The 12,392-nt window shown below is 49.6% G+C and overlaps 1 pseudogene; it reads right to left on the reverse strand.

Annotated features, from left to right (window-relative positions):
• Nucleotides 1-12,392, reverse strand: part of LOC124012266 — a 307,453-nt pseudogene that overhangs the window by 94,994 nt on the left and 200,067 nt on the right.

A 12,392-nucleotide genomic window follows, 5' to 3' on the forward strand; every position in this document is an offset into this window, starting at 1 on the left:
GAGAGAACTGCTCCTTAAAGTAACTAACTTTGGCCTTCCGGATACCCTGAGTGCACATATTTGTCATTTGCCTGAACAAGAGCCAGTCAGCCTGAGTATGCATTTTCTTTATGGGCGTGTATTTATTAACAATACCACTGAAAATATCAAAAAAAGAAGGTCCAAGCATCTTCAACAGAGGGGACCAAGCTGATCCTATACCAATTTACAGAGGCCTGATCATGAAGGAAGGCTTGCTCATTAAACATATTTAGCAAGCGTCTATGACAAGTCGGAACAGGTCGTTTCACTGAGCAGCAATTAAGAACACAGGCTGTAAAACAGTGATCACTAATGCCATTACAGAAAACACCAGACTGATACCTATCAGGATTATTTGTGAGGATAACATCGAGGAGAGTAGCCTTTTCTGGGTGTTTGGAGTCATACCTTGTGGGATTGGTAATAATATGAGAAAGATTTAGGGAGTCCCATTGTTTTAGGATTTGGTCTGGTGGTTTAAGCATGTCCCAGTTTAGGTCACCAAGGACAAATTCAAACTTAGTGTAAGGGGCCAGGAGAGAGCTTAGGGCAGGTAGGGTACAGGCTGGTGCTGATGGAGGACGATAGCACCCAGCAACAGTCAACGAAGAGCTAATTGAAAGTTAATGCGTAAAACTAGCAAATACAATTGTTTGGGGACAGACTTGTTGGAGACAACCGAGCACTGAAGGTGATCCTTGGTAAAGATTGCCACTCCCTCACCTTTGGAAGATCTGTCTTGCCATAAAAGGTTATAACCAGTAAGGTTAACATCAGTATTCAAAACACTCTTCCTTCACCACGTCTCAGTAATGACCTACATCTCTGGATTGGAGCTGTGAACCCACACTTTCAATTGATACATTTTAGATAATAAGCTTCTAGTTTTAACATGCATAAAACCCAGGCTTTTACGAGAGCAGAAATCAGTGAATCAGATATAAGAGCACAAGTCAGAATAGGGGGTAGCAACAGTAGATGTGCCAGGGTGTACATGCACAGATGTAACCAGCAGTAATACATTCAGGGCACGACAGAGGAAAGGGAGAGCTCTGCAGTGCTGATGTATGAGATTTGAATGTCCATTAGATCATATTGTACAGCAATTTCATCGGGTAACATGAACACAAAGCCGGCGAAAGGTGGTTAGAATAGGATGGCGGGGCCAAGAGTCCACGTAACCAATAGAGAGTCAGAGTCCCGAGTGTGGAACTAACATAGACTGTCCCATGGATGGGTAAACAAGCAAGTTCATAGTCAACAAAGCACGCAGGAGTCATGAGGCAAATAGCATAAAGCACAAGCAAAAAATATAACAACTTGGGGCTAGCCATGGTAAGTTCAGAGTCACTCGCCTCCACAGTGCCTGTGTGCTGGAGGCGAGTGAAAGCTGGGGAGAGATGGGGTAGTGTGGTGGGGGTACCTATACCAGACAGGGAGACAACCAGGGCAGACGGTGAACAGAGAGGGGGAGTGTGGTGGGGGTACCTATACCAGACAGGGGGAGACAGGCCAGGGCAGACAGTGAACAGAGAGGGGGAGTGTGGTGGAGGGACCTATACCAGACAGGGGAGACAAGCCAGGGCAGACGGTGAACAGAGGGGGAGTGTGGTGGAGGTACCTATACCAGACAGGGGGAGACAGGCCAGGGCAGATGGTGAACAGAGAGGGAGGAGTGTGGTGGAGGTACCTATACCAGACAGGGAGACAACCAGGGCAGACGGTGAACAGAGAGGGGGAGTGTGGTGGGGGTACCTATACCAGACAGGGAGACAACCAGGGCAGACGGTGAACAGAGAGGGGGAGTGTGGTGGGGGTACCTATACCAGACAGGGGGAGACAGGCCAGGGCAGACAGTGAACAGAGAGGGGGAGTGTGGTGGAGGGACCTATACCAGACAGGGGAGACAAGCCAGGGCAGACGGTGAACAGAGGGGGGAGTGTGGTGGAGGTACCTATACCAGACAGGGGGAGACAGGCCAGGGCAGATGGTGAACAGAGAGGGAGGAGTGTGGTGGAGGTACCTATACCAGACAGGGAGACAACCAGGGCAGATGGTGAACAGAGAGGGGGGAGTGTGGTGGAGGTACCTATTCCAGACAGGGGGAGACAGGCCAGGGCAGACGGTGAACAGAGAGGAGGGAGTGTGGTGGAGGTACCTATACCAGACAGGGGGAGACAGGCCAGGGCAGACGGTGAACAGAGAGGGGGGAGTGTGGTGGAGGTACCTATACCAGACAGGGAGAGACAGGCCAGGGCAGATGGTGAACAGAGAGGGAGGAGTGTGGTGGAGGTACCTATACCAGACAGGGAGACAACCAGGGCAGACGGTGAACAGAGAGGGAGGAGTGTGGTGGAGGTACTTGTAGGAGACAGGGAGACAACCAGGGCAGACGGTGAACGGAGTGGGTGGAGTGTGGTGGAGGTACTTGTAGGAGACAGGCCAGGGCAGACAGTGAACAGAGAGGGAGGAGTGTGGTGGAGGTACTTGTAGGAGACAGGGAGACAACCAGGGCAGACGGTGAACGGAGTGGGTGGAGTGTGGTGGAGGTACTTGTAGGAGACAGGCCAGGGCAGACAGTGAACAGAGAGGGAGGAGTGTGGTGGAGGTACTTGTAGGAGACAGGGAGACAACCAGGGCAGACGGTGAACGGAGTGGGTGGAGTGTGGTGGAGGTACTTGTAGGAGACAGGCCAGGGCAGACAGTGAACAGAGAGGGAGGAGTGTGGTGGAGGTACTTGTAGGAGACAGGGAGACAACCAGGGCAGACAGTGAACAGAGAGGGGGGAGTGTGGTGGAGGTACTTGTAGGAGACAGGGAGACAACCAGGGCAGACGGTGAACGGAGTGGGTGGAGTGTGGTGGAGGTACTTGTAGGAGACAGGCCAGGGCAGACAGTGAACAGAGAGGGAGGAGTGTGGTGGAGGTACCTATACCAGACAGGGAGACAACCAGGGCAGACAGTGAACAGAGAGGGGGGAGTGTGGTGGAGGTACTTGTAGGAGACAGCGAGACAACCAGGGCAGACGGTGAACAGAGAGGGAGGAGTGTGGTGGAGGTAGTTGTAGGAGACAGGCCAGGGCAGACAGTGACCAGAGAGGGGGGAGTGTGGTGGAGGTACTTGTAGGAGACAGGCCAGGGCAGACAGTGAACAGAGAGGGGGGAGTGTGGTGGAGGTACCTGTAGGAGACAGGCCAGGGCAGACAGTGAACAGAGAGGGAGGAGTGTGGTGGAGGTACTTGTAGGAGACAGGCCAGGGCAGACAGTGAACAGAGAGGGGGGAGTGTAGTGGAGGTACTTGTAGGAGACAGGCCAGGGCAGACAGTGAACAGAGAGAGGGGAGTGTTGTGGAGGTACCTGTAGGAGACAGGCCAGGGCAGACAGTGAACAGAGAGGGGGGAGTGTGGTGGAGGTACTTGTAGGAGACAGGCCAGGGCAGACAGTGAACAGAGAGAGGGGAGTGTTGTGGAGGTACCTGTAGGAGACAGACCAGGGCAGACGGTGAACAGATCACCAGGTGGAATCCAAGCAGCAGAGCAGCAGGCAATAGGAGTAGGTGTCACTTGGGAGAAGCTTTTTTCAAGAAAATCCCAGCTAGCTAGCTAACGTAAGCTAGTAAGTCTCTGTCTTTTCAGTGTTGTGGAATGGTTCTTTACGATGTTCAAACAAAGTTGTCCTGTGGTTGTTGTATTTTGGGGATTCTGAAGAGGACTTCTTCTCTGCACAGATGGAGGGGGCTTCAAAGGCCTCTGCATTTGGGTGTGGAGGGGCTGTGAAACTCTCCTGCCATTGTAAGGCTCAAGAGTTTTCCCGCCTCTCGCTTTCGTACCTCTCGATTCACACTTAAGTGATCATTTTTGGGAGATTCTTTCCTAGCAGCTTGGTAGCCGTATTTATTAAGTTTTATAAAACAAAATCACCTAGAGATTGTCATTTACTTTCTGTCTTCAGAAAGTAGGTTCAGACTGAACATTACTCAATCAATTTTGTGTTGGATGGTATATCCAGGTTCTGCTGTGTTTCTTCTGCAGATTTTGGCTTGTTAGAATATTATAATTTTCATATTTGTTTGGTTGCCCTTTTCTTGTGGCAACAGGACACAACTCTTGCTGCTGTGATGGCACACTATGGTATTTCACCTAATAGATATGGGAGTTTATCAAAATTGGATTTGTTTTCAAATTATGTGTGGGTCTGTTTAATCTGAGGGAAATATGTGTCTCTAATATGGTCATACATGTGGCAGGAGGTTAGGAAGTGCAGCTCAGTTTCCACCTCATTTTGTGGGCAGTGTGCACATACGGCGGTGTGCATGTCTTCTCTTGAGAGCCAGGTCTTCCTTTGGCAGCCTTTCTCAATAGCAAAGCTATGCTCACTGAGTCTGTACATAGTCTTTCTTAATGTTGAGTCAGTCTTTCACTCTCACACTCCCATATCCTTTCACTCTGTTGTTGCTACTGTTTATTTTCTGGCACTTTGTTCCTAGTTATATGTACTAGGAATAGTACATTCGGAAAGTATTCAGACCCCTTGACTTTTTCCACATCACGTTACATTAGAGCCTTATTCTAAAATGGATTGAATTGTTTTATTCCCTCATCAATCTACACACAATACCCCATAATGACAAAGCAAAAACAGGCTTTTAGAAATGTTGCAAATGTATAAAAAATACAAAACTGATATCACATTTACATAAGTATTCAGAACCTTTACTCAGTACTTTGTTGAAGCACCTATGGCAGTGAATACCCACGAAGACTCACGGCTGTATGGTGCTACAAGCTTGGCACACCTTTATTTGTTGAGTTTCTCCCATTCTTCTCTGCAGATCAGGTTGGATGGGTAGCGTCGCTGCACAGCTATTTTCAGGTCTCTCCAAAGATGTTTGATCGGGTTCAAGTCTGGGCTCTGGCTGGGCCATTCAGAGACTTGTCCCGAAGCCACTCCTGCGTTGTCTTGGCTGTGTGCCTGGGTCACTGTCCTGTTGGAAGGGGAACCTTTGCCCCAGTCTGAGGTCCTGAGTGCTCTGGAGCAGGTTTTCATCATGGATCTCTCTGTACTTTGCTCACTTTATCTTTCCCTCAAACCTGACTGGTCTCCCAGTCCCTGCCGCTGAAAAACATCCCTACAGCATGATGCTGCCACCACCATGCTTCACCGTAGGGATGGAGCCAGGTTTCCTCCAGACGTGACGCTTGGCCTTCAGGCCAAAGAGTTCAATCTTGGTTTCATCAGAACCAGAGAATCTTGTTTCTCATGGTCTGCGAGTCCTTTAGGTGCCTTTTGGCAAACTCCAAGCGGGCTGTCATGTGACTTTTTTTCTGAGGAGTGGCTCTACTATAAAGGCCTGATTGGTGGAGTGCTGCAGAGATGGTTGCCTTCTGGAAGGTTCTCCCATCTCCACAGAGGAACTCTATAGCTCTCTCAGAGTGACCATTGGGTACTTGGTCACCTCCCTGACCAAGGCCCTTCTCCCCTGATTGCTCAGTTTGGCTGGGCGGCCAGCTCTAGGAAGAGTCTTGGTGGTTCCAAACTTCTTCCATTTAAGAATGATGGAGGCCACTGTGATCTTGGATCTTAAATGTGCCTTGACACAATCTTGCCTCAGAGCTCTACGGACAATTCCTTCAACCTCATGTCTTGGTTTTTGCTTCGACATGCAGTCAACTGTGGGACTGTATATAGACAAGTGTGTGCCTTTCCAAATCATGTCCAATCAATTGAATTTACCACAGGAGTAGTCCAATCAAGTTGTAGAAACATCTCAAGAATGACCAATGGAAACAGGATGCACCAGAACTCAATTTCAAGTCTCATAGCAATGGGTACCAGAGACACATGCACCCTGCGCACCAGAGACACATGCTCGGCGCGTGTAGTGGAGTATATCAGAATGTCATCAATATACACCACTACACCCTGCCCGTGCAGGTCCATGAAAATCTTGTCTACAAAGGATTGGAAGACTGATGGAGCATTCATCAACCCGTATGGCATGACGAGGTACTCCTAATGCCCTGAGGTGGTACTAAATGCGGTCTTCCACTCGTTTCCCTCTCAGATACCCACCAGGTTGTACGCACTCCAGAGAGCCAGATTAGTGAAGAAGCGTGCCCCCTGCATTGACACAATCGGCGTGGCGATAAGAGGTAGCGGGTAACTGTACCTCACCGTGATTTGATTTAGATCTCGATAATCGATGCACGGACGCAGACCTCCATCCTTCTTCACAAAAAAGAAACTCGAGGAGACGGGTGAAGTGGAGGACTGAATGTACCCCTGACGCAGGGATTAAGAGACATATGTCTCCATAGCCACCGTCTCCGCTTGCAACAGGGGATACATGTGACTCCTGGGATATGCAGCGTCTACCAGGAGATCTATCGCGCAATCCCCCCGTCGATGGGGTGGTAATTGAGTCGCCTTCTTTTTACAGAAGGCGAGAGTTAAGTTCTGGGGGAATGCGCACGGTAGAGGCCTGGTCTGGACTTTCCACCATAGTAGCACCAACGGAAACCCCTAAACACCTACCTGAGCACTCTTGCGACCACACCGTGAGAGCCCTCTGTGGCTATGGGGTTATGATAAGATAACCAGGGTAGGCCTAGCACAACGGGATACACAGGAGAGTCAATAAGGAAAAGACTCATATTTTCCGTGTGAAGCCCTTGCATCACCATACTCAAAGGAGCGGTGGCCTCCCTGATAAGCCCTGACCCTAATGGTCGACTATCTAAGGCGTGAACGGGGAAAGGCACATCCACGGGAACAATAGGGGTCTCTAAACTATGAGCTAACACTTTATCAATGAAATTCCCAGCCACGCCTGAATCTACTTGCGCCGTATGCTGGGAAAGAGGGGAAAATTCAGGAAAAGTGACAGACACAAATATATGTGCGACAGAGGGCTCTGGGTGAGAACGGTGCTGACTCACCTGGGGTGATGCAAGAGCGCCCTGCCTGCTGACCCAATTCCCAGAGGAACCAACCCGGCACCGACCAGCATTGCGCCCTCCGCAGCCACAGATGGTGCACAAGCGGGAATCCCCTCCGGTCTCCCTGTGCACTGTCCCTACCAGCTCCATGGGTATCGGAGAGGGGGTGCGGGAGGATGGAACCACCAGACCCCGATCTGGACGTCCGCGAGTAGCCAGCAGGTTGTCCAGCCGGATGGACAGGTCCACCAGCTGGTCGAAGGTGAGGGTGGTGTCTCTGCAGGCCAACTCCTGACGGACGTCCTCGCGCAGACTGCAGCGGTAATGGTCGATCATGGCCCTGTTGTTCCATCCCGCGCCGACAGCCAGGGTCCTAAACACCAGGGCAAACTCCTGGGCGCTCCTCGCCTCAGATGATAGAGACGCTCACCGCTCTGCCCTCGGGTGGGTGGTCGAAGACTGCCCGGAAATGGCGGGTGAACGTCTCAAAATGGTCCAACGCCGCATCTTCCCCTCCACACATGGAGCTGGCCCACTCCAGTGCTCTCCGGTGAGGCACGAGACGAGGACAAAACCCTTCTCACGGTCCGATGGAGCTGGTTGGACTGTGGCCAGATAAAGGTTTAATTGGAGGAGGAAACCCTGGCAGTTGGCAGCACTTCCGTCGTACCCCTGGAATCAGGCGGGAAAGGGGCGCTCAGGATAGACCCCAATTGTGCTGGTGGAGGCACTGGAAGAACTCCCTGTCTCTCACAGCGGTCCAATATTCTGTACAACGCGATCCATGGCGACTCCCAAATGGTAAAGCTTCTGCGTATGCTGCTGGACGCGTTTCTCCACATCCATGTTCGGGGTACTTTCTCCTGCTGACTTCATATTTCGGGTCAGAGATTCTGTCATGTCGTCTGTGTAGGTGGCAGGGAAGTCAGGCGCAGGGGAATCAAACTTGGTATAATGGAGTAGTTTAATAACGTAAAACAAACTCCAAAACCCAAGTACATAATAAAATAAACGTGGGTACAAGAACCCGTCGCACACCAATCCATAAAACATGAGCATAACAAAAAACAACCTCTGACAAGGGGAAACAGTGGGTTAAATACACAACAATTAATGGATGGGATGGGAACCAGGTGTGTAGGAAGACAAGACAAAACCAATGGAAAATTAAACATGGATCAATGATGGCTAGAAGACCGGTGACGTTGACCGCCGAGCACCGCCCAAACAAGGAGGCATCGACTTCGGCAGAAGTCTCGATAGCCATCCCCTTCTCTCCTACGTTCTCCCTCCTTCCCCCTCTACCTCCATCTCTCCTCACTGGAATGAGCGCAGAAGGGGGGGCTGAATCCAAGACGTACCCAGAGGAAAAGCATTTCATCATCTGAATGGTGATGTATTTTCCCCATAAGGTATTTGTAACTCTCCAGATGTCTTCCCCCGTTATTAACTCTGGACAAGAAGGCTTGAACGTCTGCAGCTAATGCATCTCAGAATATGTGTGTGACGGAGGTAATATCACAGTGGTATAAAATGGTGCTTTTACCCTATCTAATATTAATATTGCTCAATACTCAGGGAACCACGGGCTTTATATCAACCACTTCTCCTCAATGCTCATGGTATTATAAGCCATCGGTAGGTCACAACAACAACAGCGTATACGTGCATATACATTTTCAGGGGATTTGTAAATATTCATAAAGTATTAGCATTTGAGTGTGGGTGTCTTGGAATGAGAGCCATATTGAACTGGAAACTAACGAGGAGCAGAAGAGTGATAGAGGCAGGAAGAGAGACAGTTGAAGAACTAAAGGAAGAGTGAACCCCAAAAGGAGAGATGGAGAAGGAAACAGAAATGGAAAGCCAGAGAGAGATGGGAGAGAGACAGTAATATAGAGAGGAGAGAAATATAGAGGGAGAGGAGAGAAAAATACAGAGAGAGAAAGAGAGAAGGAGAGACAGAAATATGGGGGAGAGAAAAAGAGAAATACAGAGAGAGAGAAATACAGAGAGAGGGAGAAAGAGAAAGGGGGAGAGAAAGAAGTGCAGCAAAGAAGTGCCCTGTCAAGGTGCCATGTGACTGTCCTCCTGTCCTAATCACAAGCATGCTCCCTGGACCCCCTGAGGAGAAGCCTGTCAGGACCCAGGCAGCAGAGCAGCAGCAGAGCCTCATCCATTCTGGCATGTGACAGCCATTTTGTTGATATCATTACCGGCTCCTCCGGGGTTTATCAGTCACACATAGTCCCACGCACACTGAGTGCTTTCTTTAGCGACAGCTAAATTTTTAGTTTTTTTTACAGGGGCAGAAAACTTGCTCTGTTACTCATTGTGTCCTGTCTGTAAAAAGAGAGATTAACGGTAAGAGAAAGAGGGGGAGGGGGAGTAGAAGTGTCAACTGAAGGAATATAGTACTGAAGACTAATACAGACCATATAGCACCTCAGTTCCCTTCCCTTAGTAAACAGACCAGTTAGCACCTCAGTGCCCCTTCCCTTCCCTTAGTAAACAGACCAGTTAGCACCTCAGTGTCCGCTTCCCTTCCCTTAGTAAACAGACCAGTTAGCACCTCAGTGTCCCTTCCCTTAGTAAACAGACCAGTTAGCACCTCAGTGTCCCCTCCCTTAGTAAACAGACCAGTTAGCACCTCAGTGTCCCTTCCCTTCGTAAACAGACCAGTTAGCACCTCAGTGTCCCCTCCCTTCCCTTAGTAAACAGACCAGTTAGCACCTCAGTGTCCCTTCCCTTAGTAAACAGACCAGTTAGCACCTCAGTGTCCCTTCCCTTCCATTAGTAAACAGACCAGTTAGCACCTGTGTCCCTTCCCTTCCCTTAGTAAATAGACCAGTTAGCACCTCAGTGTCCCTTCCCCTCCCTTAGTAAACAGACCAGTTAGCACCTCAGTGTCCCTTCCCTTCCCTTAGTAAATAGACCAGTTAGCACCTCAGTGTCCCTTCCCTTCCCTTAGTAAATAGACCAGTTAGCACCTCAGTGTCCCCTTCCCTTCCCTTAGTAAATAGACCAGTTAGCACCTCAGTGTCCCTTCCCTTCCCTTAGTAAATAGACCAGTTAGCACCTCAGTGTCCCCTTCCCTTAGTAAACAGACCAGTTAGCACCTCAGTGTCCCTTCTCTTCCCTTAGTAAACAGGCCAGTTAGCACCTCAGTGTCCCTTCCCTTCGTAAACAGACTAGTTAGCACCTCAGTGTCCCTTCCCTTAGTAAACAGACCAGTTAGCACCTGTGTCCCTTCCCTTCCCTTAGTAAATAGACCAGTTAGCACCTCAGTGTCCCCTTAACTTCCCTTAGTAAACAGACTAGTTAGCACCTCAGTGTCCCTTCCCTTCCCTTAGTAAATAGACCAGTTAGCACCTCAGTGTCCCCTTCCCTTAGTAAATAGACCAGTTAGCACCTCAGTGTCCCTTCACTTAGTAAACAGACCAGTTAGCACCTCAGTGTCCCTTCCCTTCGTAAACAGACCAGTTAGCACCTCAGTGTCCCCTCCCTTCCCTTAGTAAACAGACCAGTTAGCACCTCCGTGTCCCTTCTCTTAGTAAACAGACCAGTTAGCACCTCAGTGTCCCTTCCCTGCGTAAACAGACCAGTTAGCACCTCAGTGTCCCCTCCCTTCCCTTAGTAAACAGACCAGTTAGCACCTCAGTGTCCCCTTCCCTTAGTAAACAGACCAGTTAGCACCTCAGTGTCCCTTCCCTTAGTAAACAGACCAGTTAGCACCTGTGTCCCTTCCCTTCCCTTAGTAAATAGACCAGTTAGCACCTCAGTGTTCCCTTAACTTCCCTTAGTAAACAGACTAGTTAGCACCTCAGTGTCCCTTCCCTTCCCTTAGTAAATAGACCAGTTAGCACCTCAGTGTCCCCTTCCCTTAGTAAATAGACCAGTTAGCACCTCAGTGTCCCTTCACTTAGTAAACAGACCAGTTAGCACCTCAGTGTCCCTTCCCTTCGTAAACAGACCAGTTAGCACCTCAGTGTCCCCTCCCTTCCCTTAGTAAACAGACCAGTTAGCACCTCAGTGTCCCTTCTCTTAGTAAACAGACCAGTTAGCACCTCAGTGTCCCTTCCCTTCGTAAACAGACCAGTTAGCACCTCAGTGTCCCCTCCCTTCCCTTAGTAAACAGACCAGTTAGCACCTCAGTGTTCCCTTCCCTTAGTAAACAGACCAGTTAGCACCTCAGTGTCCCCTTCCCTTAGTAAATAGACCAGTTAGCACCTCAGTGTCCCTTCCCTTAGTAAACAGACCAGTTAGCACCTCAGTGTCCCTTCCCTTAGTACACAGACCAGTTAGCACCTCAGTGTCCCTTCTCTTCCCTTAGTAAACAGGCCAGTTAGCACCTTAGTGTCCCTTCCCTTAGTAAACAGACCAGTTAGCACCTCAGTGTCCCCTTCCCTTCCCTTAGTAAACAGACTAGTTAGCACCTCAGTGTCCCTTCCCTTCCCTTAGTAAATAGACCAGTTAGCACCTCAGTGTCCCCTTCCCTTAGTAAATAGACCAGTTAGCACCTCAGTGTCCCTTCACTTAGTAAACAGACCAGTTAGCACCTCAGTGTCCCTTCCCTTCGTAAACAGACCAGTTAGCACCTCAGTGTCCCCTCCCTTCCCTTAGTAAACAGACCAGTTAGCACCTCAGTGTCCCTTCTCTTAGTAAACAGACCAGTTAGCACCTCAGTGTCCCTTCCCTTAGTAAATAGACCAGTTAGCACCTCAGTGTCCCTTCCCTTAGTAAACATACCAGTTAGCACCTCAGTGTCCCTTCCCTTAGTACACAGACCAGTTAGCACCTCAGTGTCCCTTCTCTTCCCTTAGTAAACAGGCCTGTTAGCACCTTAGTGTCCCTTCCCTTCGTAAACAGACTAGTTAGCACCTCAGTGTCCCTTCCCTTAGTAAACAGACCAGTTAGCACCTGTGTCCCTTCCCTTCCCTTAGTAAATAGACCAGTTAGCACCTCAGTGTTCCCTTCCCTTCCCTTAGTAAACAGACCAGTTAGCACCTCAGTGTCCCCTTCCCTTAGTAAATAGACCAGTTAGCACCTCAGTGTCCCCTTCCCTTCCCTTAGTAAACAGACCAGTTAGCACTTCAGTGTCCCTTCCCTTCCCTTAGTAAATAGACCAGTTAGCACCTCAGTGTCCCTTCCCTTCCCTTAGTAAATAGACCAGTTAGCACCTCAGTGTCCCTTCCATTCCCTTAGTAAATATACCAGTTAGCACCTCAGGGTCCCCTTCCCTTCCCTTAGTAAATAGACCAGTTAGCACCTCAGTGTCCCTTCCCTTCGTAAACAGACCAGTTAGCACCTCAGTGTCCCCTCCCTTCCCTTAGTAAACAGACCAGTTAGCACCTCAGTGTCCCTTCCCTTAGTAAACAGACCAGTTAGCACCTGTGTCCATTCCCTTCCCTTAGTAAACAGACCAGTTAGCACCT

This window comes from Oncorhynchus gorbuscha, linkage group LG24 (genome assembly GCF_021184085.1).
Source record: "Oncorhynchus gorbuscha isolate QuinsamMale2020 ecotype Even-year linkage group LG24, OgorEven_v1.0, whole genome shotgun sequence".
Lineage (NCBI taxonomy): Eukaryota > Metazoa > Chordata > Actinopteri > Salmoniformes > Salmonidae > Oncorhynchus > Oncorhynchus gorbuscha.